An 8,937-nucleotide genomic window follows, 5' to 3' on the forward strand; every position below is an offset into this window, starting at 1 on the left:
TGCTGACTGGAGTGGGTAACGTGTGGTGGTTATGTTTGTATTATCAAATGAGGAGAGATAAACTTATCACACAAGTCAGAGTAATACTTAAACTAAATATTTATTCACTTATTAATAACGGGAGCAAAGGGCCACTACATGCACACAGAGTGAATGGAACGCGAGCGCAAATAATACAGAGACACAGACCAGCTGATCTCTATCCCATGTCCTTGACTACACATCCAGACCAGCTGATCTCTATCCCATGTCCTTGACTACACGTCCAGACCAGCTGATCTCTAGCCCATGTCCTTGACTACACGTCCAGACCAGCTGATCTCTAGCCCATGTCCTTGACTACACGTCCAGACCAGCTGATCTCTAGCCCATGTCCTTGACTACACGTCCAGACTAGCTGATCTCTAGCCCATGTCCTTGACTACACGTCCAGACCAGCTGATCTCTGTCCCATGTCCTTGACTACACGTCCAGACCAGCTGATCTCTATCCCATGTCCTTGACTACACGTCCAGACCAGCTGATCTCTGTCCCATGTCCTTGACTACACGTCCAGACCAGCTGATCTCTATCCCATGTCCTTGACTACACGTCCAGACCAGCTGATCTCTAGTCCATGTCCTTGACTACACGTCCAGACCAGCTGATCTCTAGCCCATGTCCTTGACTACACGTCCAGACCAGCTGATCTCTATCCCATGTCCTTGACTACACGTCCAGACCAGCTGATCTCTATCCCATGTCCTTGACTACACGTCCAGACCAGCTGATCTCTATCCCATGTCCTTGACTACACGTCCAGACCAGCTGATCTCTATCCCATGTCCTTGACTACACGTCCAGCTGATCTCTAGCCCATGTCCTTGACTACACGTCCAGACCATCTGCGGGGAGTGAATGTGGAAGAGACGAACCATTCCCCTCTTAGAAGATTCAAACTTCTATAAAATAATATGACAAATTCACACCATATGTAAAAGGTCACAATAGAAAAATGTCCAGACGCCATTACGTCTCTTCCTTAGTAAATAACCTTCCTTTGGGTTATTGAAGTCTTTATCTCCACATAATGAACAATGCAGGTCACTAAGCAAGAAGCATAAAGACAGTAATTCAATGGGTTCCTGCATTGTGATTGGTCGGTATCGTGCTTAGCCTCCAGAGAAACTGAGCACCGTCTCCTCTAAAACATATTCTGGGCGTTCTGACAATTGGTCTGAGAAGGAGGAGGTCATGATACCCAGTTACCTGCACAACCCAAGGATACACACAGTTTACACCATTCAAGGCTGTCTCTTCATAGACATCAACAAGCAAACATTTAACATAGAATACATGGAAGGTCATCATGTAAAGCCGATTATGTCATAATCTAAGCAGAACTTCAAACACGCAAAATATGAAACACTGTAGGAGAGGGCTTCCTCACACTAGTGCGTTGTCTTTGTAAAATGGCTTCTCTTGTGCCACTGAGTTTAAAACCGTTGACCTTCTACACATACCCATATACAGTTCTAACTGCCAGTGTCTGCTGATGATAGCCAAGTGGATCCTTTCTCAGCAAAGTGCTCTCAGTGTAGGAGAGAACACCTGAGTCTGGACGCTCAGCCAATATCCCCACTGACCCGACCTGGTGAGAACAAACCTCTGTCTGCAACAGACGCATGTCTAAGTCTGCAACAGGTCAAACATCACTGTCTTCAGCAGTGAAAGGTAGCTCTCCCGTCACATCCTGCTTTCTGGCCCTCGTCATGGCAACAGTTAACATTACACGTGACCTTGAATTTTTTAACCAGTTTTAAACACATATTGCAGAAAAACTTCAACATGAGGATGAGCCGCAAAATCAATGACTAAAACAACAGACAGGCACAGTTATATGATCCACCCTCCAAACCATTTCAAATGGGAATTTCTTACTTTCCAAATTGACTTTCCAATTCACTTCACCTTCATATGGTGCAATATCTGAGGGTTTATACAGTGGGGCAAAAAAGTATTTAGTCAGCCACCAATTGTGCAAGTTCTCCCACTTAAAAAGATGAGAGAGGCCTGTAATTTTCATCATACGTACACTTCAACTATGACAGACAAAATGAGAAGAAAAATCCAGAAAATCACATTGTAGGATTTTTAATGAATTTATTTGCAAATTATGGTGGAAAATAAGTATTTGGTCAATAACAAAAGTTTCTCAATACTTTGTTATATACCCTTTGTTGGCAATGACAGAGGTCAAACGTTTTCTGTAAGTCTTCACAAGGTTTTCACACACTGTTGCTGGTATTTTGGCCCATTCCTCCATGCAGATCTCCTCTAGAGCAGTGATGTTTTGGGGCTGTTGCTGGGCAGCACGGACTTTCAACTCCATCCAAAGATTTTCTATGGGGTTGAGATCTGGAGACTGGCTAGGCCACTCCAGGACCTTGAAATGCTTCTTACGAAGCCACTCCTTCGTTGCCCGGGCAGTGTGTTTGGGATCATTGTCATGCTGAAAAACCCAGCCACGTTTCATCTTCAATGCCCTTGCTGATGGAAGGAGGGTTTCACTCAAAATCTCACGATACATGGCCCCATTCATTCTTTCCTTTACACGGATCAGTCGTCCTGGTCCCTTTGCAGAAAAACAGCCCCAAAGCATGATGCTTCACAGTAGGTATGGTGTTCTTTGGAAGCAACTCAGCATTCTTTGTCCTCCAAACATGACGAGTTGAGTTTTTACCAAAAAGTTATATTTTGGTTTCATCTGACCATATGACATTCTCCCAATCTTCTTCTGGATCATCCAAATGCTCTCTAGCAAACTTCAGACGGGCCTGGACATGTACTGGCTTAAGCAGGGGACACGTCTGGCACTGCAGGATTTGAGTCCCTGGCGGCGTAGTGTGTTACTGATGGTAGGCTTTGTTACTTTGGTCCCAGCTCTCTGCAGGTCATTCACTAGGTCCCCCCGTGTGGTTCTGGGATTTTTGCTCACCGTTCTTGTGATCATTTTGACCCCACGGGGTGAGATCTTGCGTGGAGCCCCAGATCGAGGGAGATTATCAGTGGTCTTGTATGTCTTCCATTTCCTAATAATTGCTCCCACAGTTGATTTCTTCAAACCAAGCTGGTTACCTATTGCAGATTCAGTCTTCCCAGCCTGGTGCAGGTCTACAAGTTTGTTTCTGGTGTCCTTTCACAGCTCTTTGGTCTTGGCCATAGTGGAGTTTGGAGTGTGACTGTTTGAGGTTGTGGACAGGTGTCTTTTATACTGATAACAAGTTCAAACAGGTGCCATTAATACAGGTAACGAGTGGAGGACAGAGGAGCCTCTTAAAGAAGAAGTTACAGGTCTGTGAGAGCCAGAAATCTTGCTTGTTTGTAGGTGACCAAATACTTATTTTCCACCATAATTTGCAAATAAATTCATAAAAAATCCTACAATGTGATTTTCTGGAGAAAAAAAATCTAATTTTGTCTGTCATAGTTGAAGTGTACCTATGATGAAAATTACAGGCCTCTCTCATCTTTTTAAGTGGGAGAACTTGCACAATTGGTGGCTGACTAAATACTTTTTTGCCCCACTGTACATGTATCAGATCAAAGATAATAATTCATATCTGAGGGTTTATACATGTATCAGACCAAAGATAATAATTCACCTCTTAGTATCTGAGGGTTTATACATGTATCAGATCAAAGATAATAATTAATATCTGAGGGTTTATACATGTATCAGATCAAAGATAATAATTCACCTCTTAATATCTGAGGGTTTATACATGTATCAGATCAAAGGTAATAATTAAACCTCTTAAGGATCCGCCCCTTTTCTATTTTTTTTGCCTAACATGACATACCCAAATCTAACTGCCTGTAACTCAGGCCCTGAAGCAAGGATATGCATATTCTTGGTACCATTTGAAAGGAAACACTTTAAAGTTTGTGGAAATGTGGACATAACACATAACATCTGGTAAAAGATAATACAAAGAAGAAAAAAAAACCTTTATTTTGCATTCTTTTTGTACCATCATCTTTGAAATGCAAGAGAAAGGCCATAATGTATTATTCCAGGCCAGGTGCAATTTAGGTTTTGGCCACTAGATGGTAGCACTGTATGTGCGAAGTTTTAGACTGATCCAATGAACCATTGCATTTCTGTAAAATTGTATCAGGACTGCCCAAATGTGCCTAATTTGTTTATTAATAATTTTTCATGTTCAAAACTGTGCACTCTCCTCAAACAATAGCATGGTATTATTTCACTCTAATAGCTACTGTAAATTAATTTAAGCTTTCTGCCAATATCAGATATGTCTATGTCCTGGGAAATGTTCTTGTTACTTACAACCTCATGCTAATCGCATTAGCCTATGTTAAATCAACCGTCCCGCAGGGTACCCACCAATCCTGAAGTTAATATGCATTTGAGGTGATAGGTCGCATTAGCCTGCGTTAAATCAATCCGACACTGATCCCGAAGAAGTTTAAAAAAACAAGTTTTTGTCTGATTTGAGTTGAAAACACAAAAACAAGCCTATTTTTGAGCTTTCATACAATATCATTTCATGTGGCGTTGACATTGACAGCCTCCTCTTCCTCCTATTTCACAAGAGTTTCTTCCTCCGTTCAGCAGACCTCCTCTTATGTTTTATAATTTCAGCATCTTCTTCACGGCATTAATATTATTCTGTACATAAATCCAAGGAAGGGTTAGCTAACATGCTAAGTAGTCGCAAAGTAGCTAATTAGCTAAAATTGTCACGTTAAAACGCCCACCCATCCACCCCGACTAACCAACCTCCTTTAGTTTTTTCTGAAATGAAGTGGGTTAACTAGTAGATACGATGGAAGTGTGTTTAAAAAACAGTGGTTAAAATACACCGAAAGCGTCTAAAGAGCTCCAGTGTTTTTGGCTAATTAATCAAATCCCTTTTTACAATCAGGACCTGTGTTTTCTCTGACATGGTTGGAATATAATACTGATGGAAACATTCATGGGGTAGTGATCAAACTTTAATAGTCACATGCGCCAAATACAACAAGTGTAGTAGACTTTACCGTGAAATGTTGACTTACAGGTCCTTTAACCAGCAGTGAATACAACAAGTGTAGTAGACTTTACCGTGAAATGCTTTACTTACAGATCCTTTAACCAGCAGTGAACACAACAAGTGTAGTAGACTTTACCGTGAAATGCTTTACTTACAGATCCTTTAACCAGCAGTGAATACAACAAGTGTAGTAGACTTTACCGTGAAATGCTTTACTTACAGATCCTTTAACCAGCAGTGAACACAACAAGTGTAGTAGACTTTACCGTGAAATGCTGACTTACAGGTCCTTTAACCAGCAGTGAACACAACAAGTGTAGTAGACTTTACCGTGAAATGCTGACTTACAGGTCCTTTAACCAGCAGTGAATACAACAAGTGTAGTAGACTTTACCGTGAAATGCTGACTTACAAGTCCTTTAACCAACAGTGCAGTTTTAAGATAGAGTTAAGAAAATATTTACCAGATAAACTAAAGTAAAACATTTTTTTTAAAGTAACACAATAAAGTAACAATAGCAAGGCTATATACAGGGGGTACCGGTACAGAGTCAATGTGCGGGGGTACAGGTTAGTAGAGGTAATTTGTACATGTAGGTGAAACTCTCGACCCGCTCCACTACAGCCCCGTCGATGTTAATGGAGGCCTGTTTTCAGCCCACCTTTTCCTGTAGTCTACGTTTCACTCCTTTGTCTTGCTCACATTGAGGGAGAGGTTGTTGTCCTGGCACATCACTGACCTCCTTATAGGATGTCTCATCGTTGTCGGTGATCAGGCCTACCACTGTTGTGTCATCAGCTAACTTAATGATGGTGTTGGAGTCGTGTTTGGCCATGCAGTTGTGGGTGAACAGGGAGTACAGGAGGGGACTAAGCTCACACCCCTGAGGGGCCTCGTGTTGAGGATCAGCGTGGCAGACGTGTTGCTGCCTACCCTTACCACCTGTGGGCGGCCCGTCAGAAAATCCAGGATCCAGTTGCAGAGGGAGGATTTTAATCCCAGGGTCCTTAGCTTAGTGATGAGCTTTGTGGGCACTATGGTGTTGAATGTTGAATGCTGAGCTATAGTCAATGAACAGCATTCTCACATAAGTGTTCCTTTTGTCCAGGTGGGAAAGGGCAGTGTGGAGGGCGATTGAGATTGCATTATCTGTGGATCTGTTGGGGTGATATGCGAATTGGAGTGGATCTAGGGTATCCGGGAGGATGCTGTTGATGTGAGCCATGACCAGCCTTTCAAAGCACTTCAAGGCTACCAACGTGAGTGCTACAGGCAGTAATTTTTTAGGAAGGTTACCTTCGCTTCCTTGGGCACAGAGACTATGGTGGTCTGCTTGAAACATGTAGGTATTACAGACTCGGTCAGGGAGAGGTTGAAAATGTCAGTGAAGACACTTGCAAGTTGGTCCGCACATGCTTTGAGTACACGTCCTGGTAATCCGTCTAGCCCTGTGGCTTTGTGAATATTGACCTGTTTACAGGTCTTGCTCACATCGGCTACCGAGAGCGTAATCACTGAGTCATCCAGAACAGCTGGTGCTGACGTGCATGCTTCAATGTTGCTTGCCTCGAAGCGAGCATAAAAAGGCATTTAGCTCGTCTGGTAGGCTCTCGTCACTGGGCAGCTCGCGGCTGGGTTTCCCAGGCAACAACTGTTATCATAACAACGTCGTGACATTTTCATACATGTTTAGCTTGATAACTTCTACACAAATTAACTAAATTAAATACAATGACTAAATGAATCAAAGTAAAATACATTTTAAATATGTTTCGTTTTTATTTATTTTTTTGCTCGGAGACGTAAAGGTCCGGCTAACAAAGTAGGCCTGTTTTTTGATTAAGCTTTCATACAATTTGATTTCATGTGGCCATAAACCAAAGAAACCCATAGCAAAAAAAATGGTAAGTCAGAACACACTCGATCCTAAAGATCAGAGACTATTTAAGGTGTGATAATAGTACATCTTAAATACAAGCAAGCGAGATCTGTCTCACTGATCATAGTCAGGGAAGAACTCAACAACAACAAAAATGCAGATAGTTGCATGTCCCCTCATATAGAGGAAGGTGATAATAGCACTTAATTAATGCAACAATTACAGACAACAATGGCAACAATGTGTGCAGACAGGTAATATGCGTAGTAGTCTATGAAATGCAGTTCATCACAGAACAGAGCATCAACCTGGAGAAGTTACAACAGCTCACCCCAAATTCTGCCACCCACAACAGTGTCTCTCTTCTCTCATGTGATTTTCAGGTCTTTCTGACTCGGAAAATGTCTTTCCACACTGAGAACACTGTAAAGGATTCTATCCTGTGTGTGTTGCTTCATGCCTTTTCAGGCTCGCTAACTGGGTAAAACTCTTTCCACATTGGGAGCATTGGAAAGGCTTCTCTCCTGTGTGTGACATTTCATGCGTTTTCAGGTTCCCCGAGGTTCTAAAACCCTTTTCACACTTGGAGCAGTGGAAAGGCTTCTCTCCTGTGTGTGTCATCTCATGCGTTTTCAAGTTCCCTAACTGGGTAAAACTTTTTACACACTGGGAGCAGTGAAAAGGCTTCTCTCCTGTGTGTGTCATCTCATGCATTTTCAGGTTCCCTAAATGGGTAAAACTCTTTACACACAAAGAGCATTGGAATGGTTGTTCTCCTGTGTGTATTTTCTCATGATCTTTAAGATGCCCTGAGTGTCTAAAATCCTTTCCACACTGGGAGCATTGATACGGCTTCTCTCCAGTGTGTGTTCTTTCATGCACTTTTAGATGCCCTGAGTATCTGAAACCCTTTCCACACTGGGAACAGTGATAAGGCTTCTCCCCTGTATGTTTTCTTTCATGATATTTCAGCTGCCCTATCTGGCTAAAAGTCTTTCCACACTGAGAGCATTGGAATGGCTTCTCTCCTGTGTGTATCCTCTTATGCTCTTTCAGATGCGATGACTGGATAAAACTCTTTCCACACTGAGAACATTGGAAAGGCTTCTCTCCTGTGTGTTTTCTCTTATGCTCTTTCAGGTGCAATGACTGAATAAATCTCTTTCCACAGTGAGAGCATTGATACGGCTTTTCTCCAGTGTGTGTTCTTTCATGCACTTTTAGATGCCCTGAGTGTCCAAAACCCTTTCCACACTGAGAGCATTGATACGGCTTCTCTCCAGTGTGTGTTCTTTCATGCACTTTTAGATGCCATGAGTGTCCAAAACCCTTTCCACACTGGGAGCATTGATATGGCTTCTCTCCAGTGTGTGTTCTTTCATGCACTTTTAGATGCCCTGAGTGTCTGAAACTCTTTCCACAATGGGAGCAGTGATAAGGCTTCTCGCCTGTGTGTGTCATCTCATGTGTTTTCAAATTCCCTAACTGGGTAAACCTTTTCCCACACTGGGAGCAGTGGAAAGGCTTCTCTCCTGTGTGTGTCATCTCATGCGTTTTCAGGTTCCCTACATTTGTAAATCTCTTTCCACACCGAGAGCATTGGAAAGGCCTCTCTACTAAGTGTGTTCTCTCATGTGATTTCAGGTCCCCTGATGAGAAACATTTATTTTTACACTGGGAGCATTGATATGGCTTCTCTCCAGTGTGTGTTCTTTCATGAAAAGGCTTTCCACACTGGGAACAGTGGTATGGTCTTGCTGGTTTGGTCGTCTCTGGGTCTGGACTCTTCCCACGGTCAGGGTGAGAGTCTGGTCTCTCGCCTGCTAAAAAGACAAACAGAGTATTTGCTTAAACAGAGAGATCTAAATGAAACTTCTACATGATACAACTGTCTTTCTACAAGGTTTAATCTAGACAGGATCCCTCAATAAAATGCATAATGTTCGAGACCCTGGTGCTTGGTTACGGAGCAGCAGGGGGAACTGCCCCTCCCTTCCTTCAGGCTCTGATGGATGCAA

This window comes from Salvelinus namaycush, unplaced genomic scaffold (genome assembly GCF_016432855.1).
Source record: "Salvelinus namaycush isolate Seneca unplaced genomic scaffold, SaNama_1.0 Scaffold1011, whole genome shotgun sequence".
Taxonomy (NCBI): domain Eukaryota; kingdom Metazoa; phylum Chordata; class Actinopteri; order Salmoniformes; family Salmonidae; genus Salvelinus; species Salvelinus namaycush.